This window comes from Macrosteles quadrilineatus, unplaced genomic scaffold (assembly GCF_028750875.1).
Source record: "Macrosteles quadrilineatus isolate MER2022 unplaced genomic scaffold, UCM_ALF_1.0 Scaffold_2__2_contigs__length_208266976, whole genome shotgun sequence".
NCBI classification, from domain to species: domain Eukaryota; kingdom Metazoa; phylum Arthropoda; class Insecta; order Hemiptera; family Cicadellidae; genus Macrosteles; species Macrosteles quadrilineatus.
In genome coordinates, this window is record NW_026542595.1 from 152,276,744 (window position 1) to 152,294,153 (window position 17,410).

At 34.0% G+C, this 17,410-nt stretch overlaps 1 protein-coding gene across 5 annotated transcripts in view; it reads left to right on the plus strand.

The window, feature by feature from the left end:
* The window catches only part of LOC128985619 (uncharacterized), a 110,501-nt gene that overhangs the window by 26,104 nt on the left and 66,987 nt on the right, over positions 1-17,410 (plus strand). The window contains exon 2 of one of the 5 annotated variants that reach the window (XM_054405313.1): positions 1,299-1,350. The exons of 3 other annotated variants lie outside the window; for them this stretch is intronic. The gene's annotated coding sequence lies outside the window, so the exon portion shown is untranslated. Of the gene's footprint in view, positions 1-1,298; positions 1,351-5,552; positions 6,001-17,410 lie in introns of those variants that run through there. One more of the 5 variants, XM_054405312.1, reaches the window with a different exon arrangement.

The following is a 17,410-nucleotide window of genomic DNA, read 5'->3' on the forward strand; positions in this document are numbered from 1 at the left end:
GGTGTATCCACAGCTGTTTATGTGTCAAATATGGCAGACAGTGTAGTTTCCATTACTAAACATCCAGACACACATGTTCTGTACGTGTATATATTGGTACAGTTTTTAACTTTCGTGCCTTAAACCGGACTCTATGCTCAAACTCATTAATTTTATTTGTACGGTTTTGTAAGGTAACACTGCGTGTCCTATACGGATCGAGATAATTAAAAAAAGTGCCTGCTTATACTATGATGAAATTATAAAGTGCCAGGCACGTCAGCAAGTACATCAAACTACTTATTTCCATTCCCCCGAACATTTATTGTGTGACCCAAAGCATAAAAGGCAGTTTTTTTGTGTGCCTAAATCACATTTTTTCGATGGGTTTATAGCAAGGTCAAATTTACGCTTGGGATATTGAGTATTCATTTCGCACTTTGTATATGGATCAGCTGTGCCATTGGCTATAGTCTGAGTTTAATGACAAGAGGCCATAATGAAGTTTCTCGCGGACAATAGTCTTATAACATTTTAGAGTTGTAGAACATTGTCTATTGTTATATCTCTTGTGCAAATGCTTTGTTCTCTGATACTACCATAGTTGATGTGACATATGCCACAATTGCTTACTAAACCTGCTCTTTCAGTTTAGCACTTCATTGCTACTGTATAACTGATAAAAGTTGCTGTACACGACTGGAAACAATATTCATACGCCAGATTCATTGAGTGAATAAATTCTAAAACATAAATAGTTTTTAAGCATTAACATTATACGTATTAAGAGTACCTAAAAAATACAACTTTGGTTCACCATAAGAACAAAAAAGTACAGTATAACCATAGTTATAATAAACTTTCTGGGCTAACCTGTGAACAAAACCAAACCGAAAATCAATTGAGCTATGTTTTTACCAATCAACAATTCCGAAACACGTATTTGTGACGTTGAGAGTAAACCTTGTTTTCGTTACCAGTTTCAAAATGGCCGATTTCCCGGAGCCGTTTCTACTCAATTAGCTGGGTAATGCAATAATTTGATAACAGTTTCGCACTTACGCCGCTAATTGGCAAAACTATCAACCGCGGGCTTGTACCTACCCAACCTTACAAGAACCATCTTGTAAGAACCATACTTAGTAAATGTAAAATGGCGTCAACGTAGATTGTGTATGTTTAGAGATGTGTAAAGTGTCAAGGATTAGATTGGTTTTAATACGTTTCGATAACGTCGTTTCAAAAAAATGAAGCCAATTAAAACAGTTTTCATGTAGCTTATTTATTGTTTCAGTTGTCATGTAGCGTTTATGTTTCAGGTATGTATTCGAACAACATTGATGATTTGTTATGGAATCAAGTGACCATAACGTAAGTATTTTTGTTTAATTAAATAGCTTATTCCCTATATGGACAATTTGCTAAAACTGCACACTTATATATTATCTTACATAAAACATTTATATTAGGAGAATGAAGTGGAATATTCCAAAGTAATTTCATGTAATAAGTTTTTGACAGTAAGAGTAAGTTAGTTAAAGCTAAAAAGTTACGGTTTTCAATAATTTGCTGTAGATTCTGAACATTCGGTTTCGTTGTATTTCTCATCTTGTCTTCAGATTTACGTTGCCTTATTGCCTATTCACTCAATAATCTTTAAACGCAGGTTCAGTCCTTAAGAGGTGTATTTAATCAATATTTATCACTCGAAACTAATCCCTGCCACTGTATATGAAATTGTTCTGCATTGCTATACTGTATTTCATTTTTGCCTTTTGCATTGTTTGAAAAACGTTTCTATAATTTTGGCTTGGCCATTAAACCACGCAATAATCAGGTTCAGTCCTTGAGAGGTGTATTCAACCATTATTTATCAATCCCAACTCATTTGATTGCTGTGTTTCTTGTTTCATGGTACAAATATTAGCGAATTTCCCTATAGGGAATAAGCTATTACCGTAGGTCTCATGGCAAGACTTAGTCCCGGGACCGATTTACTTTTTCATTTTGATGTCTCTAGAAGCCAAAAACACCGTCCGTTAAATTCATATATATATATATATATATATATGTGTGTGTGTGTGTGTGTGTCCGTCAGCACGATAACTCGAGCAAAAATGATCCGATTTCGATGAAATATGGTAGGCCTACAAACGTGTAAACCTACGTTTATTTGAACGAGTTTGCGAACCAGCATGATCGGACCATTGGAACGGGGTTTAATGGAGGGATTTATGCGGTAAAAATCTGTTTTTCTCATTTTTGACCCTCAAAACATAAAATTTCCCAAATTTCCTCTAGATCATTTTGAAGAGCTTAAAAACAAATAATTCAGTATATTGAAGTGTTTTTGTATGGTTATTGGTTGCGGAGAGAGCTGTAAATTAAAAATTCCCATGTTATTCTTATGGAGAATACGTAAACTGTTGTAGTTTGATTGTTTATGCATATGTTTGGATTAAACTTGGCCAATCGATTTATTTTATACTAAGCTATTAATATTTAACAAAAAAACGCACTTTATTACCCTGTAGGCAGCAAACCTAGGTACTCGTTAAACCTAATGTTATTTGAATGGATTTAATTGAAAATATAATCAGGCAAATGGAAATTCGCTTAGTCTGCAGGTTTGCTGCGGCGGGGGTATAATATAATACCATAAATACTATAATATTTAGGATGCGCGTTGCAACGCTCCCATGTGTACAGGGTCTAAGAGGAGGGTAAGATCGAACCCGTTACTCTAGCGCCGAAATCCGATACTTTAACCACTAGAGTAGCGATTAGCCAAACTATTGTAAATCCTTCTAAAGCTTTGATTGTTCGCAAAACGAAAAACAAATTAAAACCTTCAGAACAGCACGAAATGTCGGTACCGGTAACTGTTTGAACGATCTAAATATGTCTCAATTTAATCACTAAAGTAGGAGTGTTGTCTGTACCCAGGGGACGTCACCTAGTCGTGACATTTCTATCTTATTTTATTTTATTTTTATTTTATTTTATTTTATTTTATTTTATTTTATTTCAACGGACATCAGACTATCGACTTTCAGTAGTACAGTACTTTCTCGCGTGTAGTTCCCAACTTTATTGTTGGCCTTTGTCAAAATATTCGTCAATCGTTTATGCATTATTATTAACAAAATATTGGTCTACTTTGTAACAGCTTTCTTACGCTTGCCCAACTATGTTATAAGTACCGATTGTGAACTCAAGGCATTTTAGATCTTAATTTAATTGTTGCCCGAATTAACGTTGTGTTCCTCGGATATTGATGATTTAGCATATTTTAAACTGGACTTTTGTTTTTTTTTTCAACAAGTTTAACTTGTCGATGTTTGTATCTGAACCGGTTTAGCACGATCTTCACACCAATGGCCTTCGGATGGTGATTATAATATTACGCGATTCCTGTTCTCCTTCGGATTGTTCATCAACTAACTGTTGTACCATTACTTCTGATGCCGTAAATTGACATACTGTGTTCAACAGGCTTGTACACTGTTTGACATAGCCTGTAACAATATTGTTCATTGGCCGAATAAAATCATTGTATCATTGTACGGTACGTTCTAGAAACAACCGACGAGTTTAAGAACTATTTGTATTTGCACTAGGGTGCAGAAGCGTTATTTTTTATTATTTCTGTTTCAACATCTATTATATAACGATGAAATAACGCTCTTCAGTAGTGAAACGTTCAATTATTAATAATTACAAATGAAATGCCTAGCTTAAACATTATTTCTTTACTTTACATAAATTCGTTTTGGAAGTACATTAAAGTACTGTAACGGGTTCCCTGTGGTGGTCCTAACCATTGACTATACATAGTCAATGTCCTAACCTAACAAAAACAGCTAAACAGTTTAAAGCGTTAAGCGTTGATTCTTGTACTCGTACAATAGTTTTATTTAACCGTCAGTACAAGTAACAATTTTTAATTTTCCTTGGATCAGTCTAATCAAACCAAATATTTCGATCCATTAACTTCATGTCTAGTATTATGTATGGATCTGTCTGCAGGTTTGCTATGATGGGAGTGGGAGTATCAGTATTCTACCTTCATATATGGTATTATATAACTTCTTGATTAGGATCATACGTGTTATTAAATTACCTGAAAGCACAAAACTACGTCAAATAACACTTACACCATTTACTCACAAGACGGTTAATACATCTTTTATACAGGGTTGGGCAAATGTGTGGATACCCCTAGTTAACTTTTTAACGCGTTGCAATAGGAAAACCTAACTCGACACATATTTACAACATAAGAAATTGCACTTTTTCATCAAAGTTACAACTTTGCCCCAGCCCCCAAAATGGGGTATTTTGGGGGCAGCCCCAAATTTTCAAATGTAAACACCTATCATGTGACCCCTCATTTTAAAGGGTTTATTAAGAGAAATTGAATGGCGCAAACCAGAGGTCAATATCGCAGGCCTAATCAAAATGGCAGCCATTTTAATTTAACATGAGCAATCATGATAAAGTCTGGACACCCCCAGTTAACTTTATAACGTGTGGCAGTGGGAAACCCAAACTTGGCACATGTTTACAACATAAAAAAATGCACTTTTTCATTTAAGTTAGAACTTGTACCCGGCCCCCAAAATGGGGTATTTTGGGGGCAGCCCCAAATTTTTAAAAGTAAACACCTATCATGTGACCCCTCATTTTTAATGGTTTCTCAAGACAAATTAAATGGCGCAAACTAGAGGTCAATATCGCACCCCTAATCAAAATGGCAGTCATTTTGGAATATCCCCTATTAATTTTTTAACAGTTTATAGCAGGAAAACTGAACTCAGCATACCTTTATGAAAAAAGAGAATTCACCTTTTGGTCAGTATTAAAATATTTAATTTTTAAAGTTAACTGGGGGTGTCTAGACTTTATCATGATTGCTCATCTTAAATAATTAAAATGGCTGCCATTTTGATTAGGCGTGGGATATGTACCTCTGGTTTGCGCCATTCAATTTCCCTTGATAAACCCTTTAAAATGATGGGTCACATGATAAGTGTTTACATTTGAAAATTTGGGGCTGCCCCCAAAATACCCCATTTTGGGGGTTGGGGCAAAGTTGTAACTTTGATGAAAAAGTGCAATTTCTTATGTTGTAAATATGTGCCGAGTTTGGTTTTCCTATTGCAACGCGTTTAAAAGTTAACTAGGGGTATCCACACATTTGCCCAACCCTGTATGTATTTACCGTCTTGTGAGTAAACAGTATTAGTGTAAATATATTTGACGTATTTTTGTGCTTTCAGGTATTAGTATTATTTAAATTACCATGGTAGATTTTAATATTTGCTACCCTTCAAGATCCCACCTCCATTTCACCACTTTATGTTTTCCCGTCTCCCAAGTCCAAAATTAAATTTCTCTATTCAACCTTTAAAGCTTCATGCGTTTGCAAAAAATCCTAATGAATTGGCAAATTTTCCATTTCAACAAATTCTCACCTTGTCTCTAGCCCTCCCAACCAACCCGTAAACAACTACAAATAGCCAAGTTTGATTGACAAAAACCTCGCCACTAACCTTACTGAAACTGGTTTTTCGGTAATAATTACCAGCGGGAATCAGGAAGCGAGCACATTGCCAACACGTATTCATACTTCCCGCCAGTTCTACTGAGGAGTGGGAGAAGTGGGGAAGTTTATCCCCGAGATAATGGTATCATTGGTGTCACTACGTCTCTGCTGAACTGAACGTCTCGTTGTCGGCTGTCGCTGTCAATTGTGCGGCAACTGCCTTCTAGAGTGGAAGTCGTCCCGTCCGCCCATTTCTTTGTAAACTAAACATTGTAGGCTAATCTTTTTTTGTTATTTAGTTCCGAGGCATAGGCCCCTACAAGTGGTGTGAGTTTTTTTTAGAAGTTTGTGTTATTTTACAACGTATTTACGTGGAGATTTCACCTATGGATTCGTGTTTTCGCGAGTGATGGTGTCAGTGTGGTGGTTTTGAATTTTGGATTATTTTTCATTTTGTGGATCACGTATTATGGGTAAGTTTGGAAGAAATATAAGCATACTAAATAATTCTTGATTTGAAGGGGCGAATTGGGAATCGTTGTGGCGAAACAAGTTTTGAAGGCCAACTGCGCATTATAACCATCAATTAGGGCTTTGCTAATGATCTAAAATAATTTTACTACTATTTTAAGTTATTAATAGTGAATCAATATAAAGAAACTAATCTATAACACGAATACCTACTTAAAATTGTGTCTGTAAATGTTATTGAACAATGAAATTCAGCTCCTCATTCCTCTTAGTGAGTGTATAGTTTCCATTATGGTATGCGACATGTTGTTTTACCCAGATTATGGTTTTAACACAACTTTATCAAATTTTTGCATTTTTTTGTGTTAAGATGATTGTTTGTTGGACGGACTTACCAAACACGCGCCATGTTTATGTTAACTGTATAAATTTGGCGTTTAAAACATAAACATCCCTATTATATTATAACCCATAAATTTGACTCAGTTTTGATAGAGAGGTTTTAAATACATACTTTGTTAAATTGCATTTACTTAATTACTTTTGTAAATAATGTATTTGGCGACATTTTCTAGACTATTGCTGTAATAACTGCCAAGTGAGCAATAAAGCTGCAAACTGAAACTACAGTACTTCAGTTTCCAATGTTAGCACTATACATTTTTTACGAGTTTCCAATATGTGCACTTTTCATATTCGTATATTGCCGACTATGTCTTGCACAGAAAGTTAACCGCACTCGTTTCAGTTTACACAATGGAAATTCAAGTCAAGTCAGAAACGTAATAATCTACACGCTGTATATTGTAATGTTTATAATTATGTGGACCATAATGTGTGAATATTTGTTATTGACTGAACGACAAAGTTCAAAAAATCTACTTAAAAATAACTGTAATATTTTTTGTTGTAAAATGAGGCAAATAACCTGACTAGTTTAGCCTCATTCTACCCCATTTACAACTAAAAAATCGTTAAAGCTGTTTTTATTCAATCTTTTTGAACTTGGTATCGTTTGATAGGGAATTGAAATTCTTAATAAAAGTGTTCTTGAAATTTTTTCTTCAAATCAGTCATACTTTAGCAATGGTTTCTGGGGGAAATGACTGTATTTGTGTTGGGACAAATCTTTTATAGCGCATTTTCTTCCATGAACCATAGGCAACGTCAGTTTTGTGGTTGTTTGAGGTGAACACATCTATACAATAACAGGGTTGCCACCAGCCATGAAAACCTTGAAAAGCTTGAATTATGCATGAATTCTTGAGACCATGAAAAAAGGCATGGATTATGCATGGATTTCTCAATTGGACCATGAATTTTCAAAATCAGGAACAATTATTTAACCAGTACCATTAAATTTTCCAAATAAAAAATATTTCATATTTAAAAACAGTTCATAGAAACAAACACCATGAAAATACTGTGTGGAGATGATTATTTAACATGTTCCACGGTCAGAACCAATTGCTTATTTCATTCCAAGTCATTCAAAGATGCTGATGTCAGCTGAGATTTCCCAAGGACTGTATATGGTTCGAAAAATCATTAGCAGGCCATCCCCTGCGTATTAAAAAGGGGTATGTGGACTTAAAGCACAAAAACAGAAGTTTTAGGCCATGCACGGAATTGAAACGGGGTGCACAATAAAACCAAATTTCCGACTCTGACGCCTAATTTTTTTAGCTTTTTGGATAAAACCATCATATCTTAGTGTGTTGTGGAATAAGATAAACCAGAATGCACATTTTATGACAATTATGTAGGGGGATAAAACTGGATGAAACAGGACTTTTTTGGCTGGGTGAGTGGGATTTTTGTTTTTATTCCGGTGGAAAGACTGAATTAGACCTAGACTTAATATATTTTACAATTCTCTCCAATATCTCATAGAATATGAGCTGGACCAGTTTTGTTTTCAACTTTGTTTTGAATGTTTATAAAACACTCTAAAAAAGTTGTATATTAAGTATGAAAGGTTATGCAAAAGTAAAACACAAAGAAACTGCCTCTTTAACGTCAGTTTATGAAATCAGCAAAACTCAATTGTGTTGAAATTGTATAAGCGCATCGACCATGAATTTTTTGTAAACTACCAATGAAAACCATGAATTCTGCATGAATTTTATCATCCCACTGTGGTGGCAACCCTGAATAACGAAAATATTGAAAATCTATGGTAATCCAAGGCTTGAGTGTTAGGCCTAAATGATAAATATCAGGATTTTAGATACCACGTGTAAAAATACAGTTCAACAGATGCAGTAGAACGACTCCTTTTATCTATGGTCTATGGTCTCTTCCTATTACTCTTGCCGGTCAGGCAGGTAAGGTTTAGATGTGTTATAGGCCTAGCTATTTTGATATACTCATTAGCATTTTGGCCCGAAGCCCCGAAAGAAACTGTTGGTTCAGAGACACACCATTTAATGCTGGTTTACTTAGCACTACATCTTCTTATACGAACATCTCCACCCATTGAGAAGGTATAGAGTGGGTATTAGGATGACACTCGTCCAGCATAGTAGTTTTGAGGGATTTGTTCATATACTATCGAAAGAGAAGACTTATCTTCTAATCTAAGTAAGTAACTTCATTTACACAATGTTTAAAGCTGGTAGATTTCCAAATGAATTTTAATAGTAGATAGTCACTAAAATGATTATGAAAATGGGTTAGTGTATATTTGGACCCTCTTAAAGAAGACATATTGGGATTGAAAGTGTTTTTGAGTCCCCTCAATAACTGAGCAGGTCTAAAACTAATTTATGAAAGTTTAATTAAATCGTATCTATTTACTAGGGAATAAAGTGGATACCAATAATCAATTACTGAGATGATGTAGTACTTGATGTAGTCTATTACTTATTCATTACTCGCTAGCTACTACTGCTTACTTTTTATTATTAGGTATTTACTGTTCTTTTAGGCATTCGCCCTGCGTGGGTAATTTTGGTTATTTATTAATACGAGAGGTCGTCCAGTGGTCGAAACTCGACCAAAAATATGTAATGTAAACTTACTCACTTCTCTATTTTCACCCTACACTGTAAATAAAACATGTGATTGGAGTTTCATCCATTTGTTTTGATTTTCTGTTTATATTTCGTTGTTATTTCGTCACCAGCATGGCAACGCATAAGATCCATGTAAATTTTTTCAAAATTTTAAACTCATTTTTTGCGCTTATCTTTGAGCCTATTTAAATTTATAAAGGGATTCTGCACACCTACAGGAAAATAGCTTTCTAACGGTATGCGTAGATTTTCCCTACGATGCACACGAGCTGAGAAAAAAGGTTTTAAAGAAACATGCTTGCCTATTAATATATAGATAGATAGATTTACTTAACAACATATTTCAAAGTTAATGAATATTAAAACCCCATTCAATAATTTTACTTTGAACGTAATAGCGATTTGGAAGACCCAAGAGAAATTTTAAAACAAACATAAAGAGTGTAAACTTATACGTAAACCCCTGGTATACAAATCGATGATTTATTTTCTTAACGTAGGTATAATACTTACAGCGCTTCTGTCAAAACAATGAAGAAGCTATTTCAAGCCACCTACACCCATATATCAACCAATGGTCATCCTCGAAGTCTGTGTGCCAAAATAAACATTTATCCGTCCTGTAAAAAGCTTTTCGATATATTCTCGCCCTATTTTTGACTCTGTTCTCGTTACAGTGTTCTTTCCTTTGAACTTTTGACGCGGTGGAATAATATTACTATTGCATCTGGTTAGGAAATTCTTTACTTCTGACTTTGTAATCCAGTTTATAAAGTTTATATGTGGCGTCCAGACAATTAGGGAAGTCACGGCAGATATTTTGATCACATTTCATTGCTCTTAAACCTTAAATGTAGTATGTTCATATCTTTTGTAGAGTAAAATAGCGGGTTTATTGGATTTTAGAAAGTTTAAAAAACGTGTCTGATTGTTTCACGGAATGACATTGGGATTCTTATAACCCAAACATGTTTAAGTCGTTACGTATAAAATTAACGTTGATACGTTCTACAATGGTTCTACCATAGAATAAATAAACACCAGTTCTACCCTGGGTTCTACCACGGATACTAGAAAAGACCCGGTATGGATCATAAGCATAAACAAATGACGTTTTTGGCCCGAAAGTAAACAAAAACAAAATAATAAATAATAATAATATCGTTTGTAGTTAATTAATGCTATTAGTATAGGGGTTTTGTTTACTTTCGGGCCAAAAACGTCATTTTTTACGTTTATGATCCCACGCTTAGGCCCGAAGTTCATACGGACCGATAACTGGAGTAGTTTTTGGTCATATTTTGATTACATTTGGCAAGAATGCGTAGGGCTGGATAGACTTGATTCAGTTCGCTATTCAGAAAGATAATAAATACGGAGTTTTGTAAGGGGTTTTAATTTTTTTTATGTTTTAATTCAAATGTTACCACGAAAATGCCCAATTTTTTACTCCAACCATCGTGTAGAGGTAAAACGACCAAATAATTTAGTAGGCTTATTGAAGCGTTGTTGTACAATTTAAGATTACGAAGAACATAAAAAAAAATCTGTCAGTTTTTAATCCCGTTTATTATTCTTGTTGAAAAAATGCAAACTGTTCTAGTTTGACTTTCTGTGTATATATTTTGATCAGATTTTGTAAATTGATTTATTTTACGCTATAGGCTACCAGTATACAAACAATCCCTGTCTTCATTCCCTGTTGCAGCAAACCTAAGTATCCGTTAACCTTTTGTTATTTGAATTGGGAATACATCTTACTTGTTTAAGGAAATATTTATGTTAAAATTCCATCAGAGTAATGGAATTCGCTTAGTAGGTTTGCTGCAGCCACGGCGTGGGTATTTGTATGTAAATTTATTTCATAATTATAAATTACCTATCTGCCATTATGGTAAACAGAATTGTCAAATTGTAAATCGCAAATAGTGTAAAGTTGATTTAAAGTGTGTAATAACCTAACGGCAGACAAAGCTACGTAAAGTACTAAAACTTTAACGTAAAGTACTAAAACCTCGACGTTACGTGTATAATATAGCCTTGTACAGTAGTAATTTTGTTGACATAGGTCATTTGACGTTTGTTTCCTTGTTTGATACAGTACCTTATCATGTATACTCAGTTACATCGTCTAACAGTGACTAAATGATATCTTTACAACAAAGCAACGCAATATCATGTCGAATTTTTGAGAATTACACAGCTTTAAACCTTGTGGAGTTTTATAGATGATTTAGTTATATAGCCCCATGTTTCCCGCGCCTGTACAAACTTTCAAACTGATCTTTTAATTAACTTTGTCGTTAGTTTGCGATCGCATTCGTTATGCAGCGAGTGATACAATGGAATTGTATCATTTGCTTAACAGTAAACCTAGAATATCAGTGGCTGTTTAACAATGTGTATGTCAACTTCGAAGCTCCGAAGCATGGAGACCTACAATAGCAAACATTCTCTAAAAACTGTATTGTTTATGTTATGCCATGTGCATTTGTCCAAATCCATAGGTGTTGTTTTGTACTGGACACGGACCGTACACATAATCTGACTGTATCTGTTCTTGCATAAGTTAACATGACATTATTTTTGTTACTGTGAAAAATACATCATGAGTTTATTTCATAAGTAAAATCAACGCTTCTTCAGAAGCAGCAAACATAGTCAATCATTTTCGGTCTGGGTAGGTGTAGAAAATAGTCAAATAGTTAAACGGGGTAAAGCAGATTCTCAAAATATGGGCTAGTATTCGTTAAGTGCTGTCTTGATTCTCTTCCTGTATAATTAAATGATCTTCAATACAGGTATGGCAATACTTTGATATTTCCAAACAAAGCTAAGTCAGTTCTTATCTTGACGTAAAGTATTTCATATTACCGTTGTACCGTAGTAATTTTGTTAACGTAGGTCATTCAACGTTTGTTTCCTTGTTTGATACAGTAGGCTACCTTAATTTCTTTAATAACCTTTGTATCGATTAACAGTTATTTATAATTTTTTTCATAAATTCTGGTACACAATACCTATACAGGTTTTAATTCATTTTTTACTCTGGTGGCTGTTATAAAATCTGTTGGAGACAAATAAACCTAACCAAGTACAACTTATAGCATGTTTGATGAACTTTATTGACTTTAAAACCATATTGGGTTTCGGTTTAGCGAATTACCCTATAGGGAAGTAGCTATTACCGTAGGTGGCACGGTAAGACCTAGACCCGGGACCGATTTACTTTTTCATTTTGATGTCTCCAGAGGCCAAAAACACCATTCGTTCAAATTTTTATATATGTATATATATATAGACATATATATATATATATATATATATATATATATATATATATACGTCCGTGAACGCGATAACTTGAGTAATTTTAGTCCGATTTTGATTAAATTTGGTTTAAAGGTGTAAAGCGGGATAAACTTGAATGAGTTAGCGAACCAGCATGATCGGACAATGGGAACGGGGCTTTACGGGGGGTTTTATGGGGTAAAAATTTGTTTTTTTCACTTTTGACCCTCAAAACACAAAATTTCCCAATTTCTCTTTAGACCTTTTTAAAGAGCTTAAAAAACAAATAATTTAGTATATAAAAGTAATTTTGTTCGGTTAGTAGTAACGGAGAAAATTTAAAAAAAGTGTAAATTTAAAATTAATATTGTCAAATGTTGTAGTTTGCTTGTTTATGGATATAATTTGATCAAACTTGGCAAATTTATTTATTTTGTACTAAGCTATCAATATTTTACTAAAAAACACACTTTATTAGTTTCCTTGTAGCAGCAAACCTAGGTACTCGTTAAACCTAATGCTATTAAAATATATTTAATTGAAAATCAATTCAGACAAATGAAAATTTGCTTAGTCGGCAGGTTTGCTGCGGCGGGGGTATTTTATTTAAACATGTATTCCATATTGAGTATAATGCTGATTAAATAGTTAACGCTTCAACGTCCAAACGATCAATACAAAATAACAAAGCGCTTTTCATTTTAGAAAAAGAGTAAATGTATTGTTCCTATTTCAAAACTGTATCGTCTATGCGGGCTGGCCCAGAAAAAAAATTATTTGCTGCTGCAGGGAGATTAAAAAGTACTCTCTCTTTGTGTAAAATAGAGAAGTTTGCCCAGTTTTATGAACATTTACCCATGAACAACGGTTTACTTATTCTTTGTAAGAAGAAGTGGGAATTTTTAATTAATAATGTTTTTTAAATCTTTTCCGCAACCAATAACCGTACTTAAATACTTTAAAATTATATTTTCAAAACTAGAAAATATTTTGGTTAGGGATTGGAAAATTTGTAAGTTTTAATTTATATGTATATGAATTTCAACGGATGATGTTTTGTCATCTGGGGACATCAAAATGAAAAAGTAAATCGGTACCGGGTCTGGGATGACTGCCATGAGACCTACGACAATAGCCTTATACGTGAAAATCGCTTATAAAGTGATAGGTGTCACGAGTGTGGTTAGAAACTCAATTTAGCCTATTATCAAAAATAAGAAAACTCGTCCTACTAAAATCCCAACGATAATTCACGATAAAAAACCTCCATATAAAGAGTAGGTACGAAAACATGTTGTTGGCTGTTGTAGAGGGCAACGACTCAATAACAATAACGGTAATGATGTTATTGCCGCAGGAAAACAGTCGCAATTCACCGTAATTTTGTCGGTTTACACGCTGATGATTAATAACGTTATGTTGTGTAGAATAACATTAGTACGGTTGCTGACGTAAACAAGAGTTGACTAGATTCACTGATGGATATTTTCTGTATCTTTCATGAATAATGCCCAATGGTGTGTAGATACGTCAACCAACACCCTGCATTTTACATCTACAACCATAGGTAAAAGGAGTATAGACGTATCTACTGTACTTCTTTTAATCTATGCTACAACCATGATGCTAACGCACAGATGACTGATATATATGCCACTCATTTTAGAGACTGATTATTATATTTAGCTTACCCAACGCTTGGCCAAGCGAAATGATTAACATATTAGAATTAGACACAGATTTTTAGTTTTATAGCTTTTATGGATCAGCTGAAAACAATTAAGGCACTGGACATACTCGTATTTATGGCTTTCAAATAAGTCATATCCAATTATAAACAAATTGATCCTCTATTATAACCAGTGACACGACACGTGAGTTGCAAAATATACCTAGAATCTATCGCGAAACATTTTGCGTGATTCAAAGATTATTATTGATGCTTCAGTTATTCATAAACCTTTGTAGGCTAGAAGATTTACAATGGTTTGTTTGAGAGTTTTGTCATAATTAAAAATAGTGTTAAATGTAAATTTTGTGTTATTGAGAAGAATATTTGATAAGTAAAATTATGCTAATTTGAGGTTTTTTATTTACCTACTCATTCAAATGAAATAGAGAGCTTAAAGTTCCGAAAACGTTTATCAATGTAATGTTTACTCTAGTTGCTGGTGGTTTCTGAGAAAGATTTCTCTAGAGCAGAACATTTATGTTTGATACGACATGTAACATGTTACCAACGATTCATATGCCACGAGTTATAAATTTACGTCATGTTCTGGGTGTTCATCTACAGTTTCGTACCATCCAACCTAAAACACTGTAAACACAGTTATCTTGTAGAGAGGGTTAAACTTATTGCTGAGAACATATAAATTAGTAATACTTGTAATACAAACACAAACATAGAAATATAGTGGAACTAGTTTTACTTGCAGATACTAGAAGTCATTGTATGACAATGATTTTGAGTTCAATGTAATTAGTTGTGGATCTTAATTTTAACAACTAAAGTTTGATTGGGTAATTTTTAAAATGATTTAGATTGTAAAAACGATTAAATTGTAAAAAGTTACTGATTCTTAGCAATTTTTAAATATAATCAAGGTCCCCGGTTCGAACCTGAGAAAAGTCAGTACTTTTTAATGGTTCGAAATTCTACCCAGCTGTCCCTGACCCAGCTTTAAATAAATGCTCCTGGCTAATTAAATACTTTATTTTAGGCAGTAACAACGCTACACAGATCATCTCACTCCATTATTACATTGTTTACCGGGAGAGGCTTATTTAATGAAAAACTAATTAGGTTTTTTTACTGAAGATGAATTATATACCTTTGAATATTAATACAATTATACATTCCATCCCCATGTTAAAGTTGTCACCCGTTTTATTTTTAAATCACGTGGCCACCAACAGATTGTGCTGATTTAAATGACTGATTTCTGTCGAATACACAAACTTGTTTACCAAGTCAAACTGATGGAACGACTTATTGTGAGCTATAGCATTGGCTTTATGGCTATACAAACTGTTATAACCCATCAACTTGGGTAGCAACAAAAATAAGACAGAAAATAGAATTCTAGACACTTATGCATTCTGTAACTGGTTCACACAACTACATGTTCTTAAAAAAAAAAAAAAAAAAAAAAAATTGGCGAGAGCTTGTCCATGTGGATGGGACGCCTACTTCAGTATTCAATAGTCAATGATAATACTTAGGTCTGCTCTTAAATATATCGTACAACTTATTCCCAACGGTAAAAAAACATTGCAGCTCTAAATCTAACATTTACTTTCCAGAGAGTAAACGGGCGGGAATGAGGAACCAAGCGATACCAATTAACGAACATTTTCAAACTCCACGGTTACTTGATCAATGCTAAACGAACATTAAAGAGGATTTAAATAAAAGCTAAACCAGACTTTCGCATTTACTTTCACTGAGAAATTTCACGTTTTTTACTTCATGTTGGCGAATGCGATTTTAATCGGAATTTTAAGCCAGAGGAAATGAGTTAGTCGTACAGCAATGTTAATTAATAACGGTGAGTGTAATACCGTGTCCGTTAGCGTGATAACTGGTGCAAATGCCATTTTTAGCGAATTTCCCTATAGGGAAGTAGCTATTACCGTAGGTGGCACGGTAAGACCTAGACCCGGGACCGATTTACTTTTTCATTTTTATGTCCCCAGAGGCCAAAAACACCATTCGTTCAAATTTATATATATATATATATATATATATATATATATATATATATATATATACGTCCGTGAACGCGATAACTTGAGTAATTTTTGTCCGATTTTGATGAAATTTGGTTTAAAGGTGTAAAGCGGGATAAACTTGAATGAGTTCGCGAACCAGCACGATCGGACCATGGGAACGGGGCTTTACGGGGGGTTTTATGGGGCAAAAATTGGTTTTTCTCACTTTTGACCCTCAAAACACAAAATTTCCCGATTTCTCTTTAGACCTTTTTAAAGAGCTTAAAAAAACAAATAATTTAGTTTATAAATTTATTTTTGCTCGATTGTTAGTAACGGAGATAATTAAAAAAATTTTAAATTTAAAATTCCCATGTTATTCTTATGGAGAATATTGTCAAATGTTGTAGTTTGCTTGTTTATGGATATATTTTGATCAAACTTGGCAAATTTATTTATTTTTACTAAGTTATCAATATTTTACTCAAAAACACACTTTATTAGTTTCCTTGTAGCAGCAAACCTAGGTACTCGTTAAACCTAATGTTATCAAAATATATTTAACTGAAAATCAATTCAGACAAATGGAAATTCGCTTAGTCGGCAGGTTTGCTGCGGCGGGGGTATTTATTAAATTTAGTACAAACGTGAAAAGCCTCACATAGGTTTCGAAAACCAGCATGATCGGACCATGGGAACAGGGCGTTATGGGGTGATTTTCTTTTTGTACTAGGACGCTAGGCGTGCGTGGGCTCGTGAGCCCGGGATCTTCAGGCTAGACCTAGGGGTTGTGGCAATATCACTTAGATAGAATCCACTAGACCAGCTCGCTCCCCCAATGGGGTGAAAATAGGTTTGTCTCATTTTGACCCTCAAAACACAACATTTCCTAATTTCCTTTTAGCCATTTAGTAGAGATTATAAAACCAAAACAAATAGTACAGTACTGTACTTTGAAGTGCTTTCTACGGAGAAAACTTAAAATATTGTTAATTTTACATTCCCATGTCATTCTTATGGAGAAGAAAAAACTGTTGTGGTTTGTTTGTTTACGGATATATATATATTGATCAAACTTTGCAGTTGTGTTCTATTTTATACTAAGCTGTAAATACTAAACTAAAACACACATTTGTTAATACCCTCCCTGTGGCAGCAAACCTAAGTACTAATTCAACGTAGTGTTTTTAAAATATGATCAATCTGGCATGCATACGGGAATATTTAAGTGAAAATCCAATGTGAGAAATGGAAATTCGCTTAGTCTGCAGGTTAGCTGCGGTGGGCGTATTTTAATTAGCAATAGCGCTGATGAACCCGACGATTTTAATAAATTCCTTCAAGTTGGTCAAATACAAAATATTATTTATTCTAGTTTCATCGTTGACGT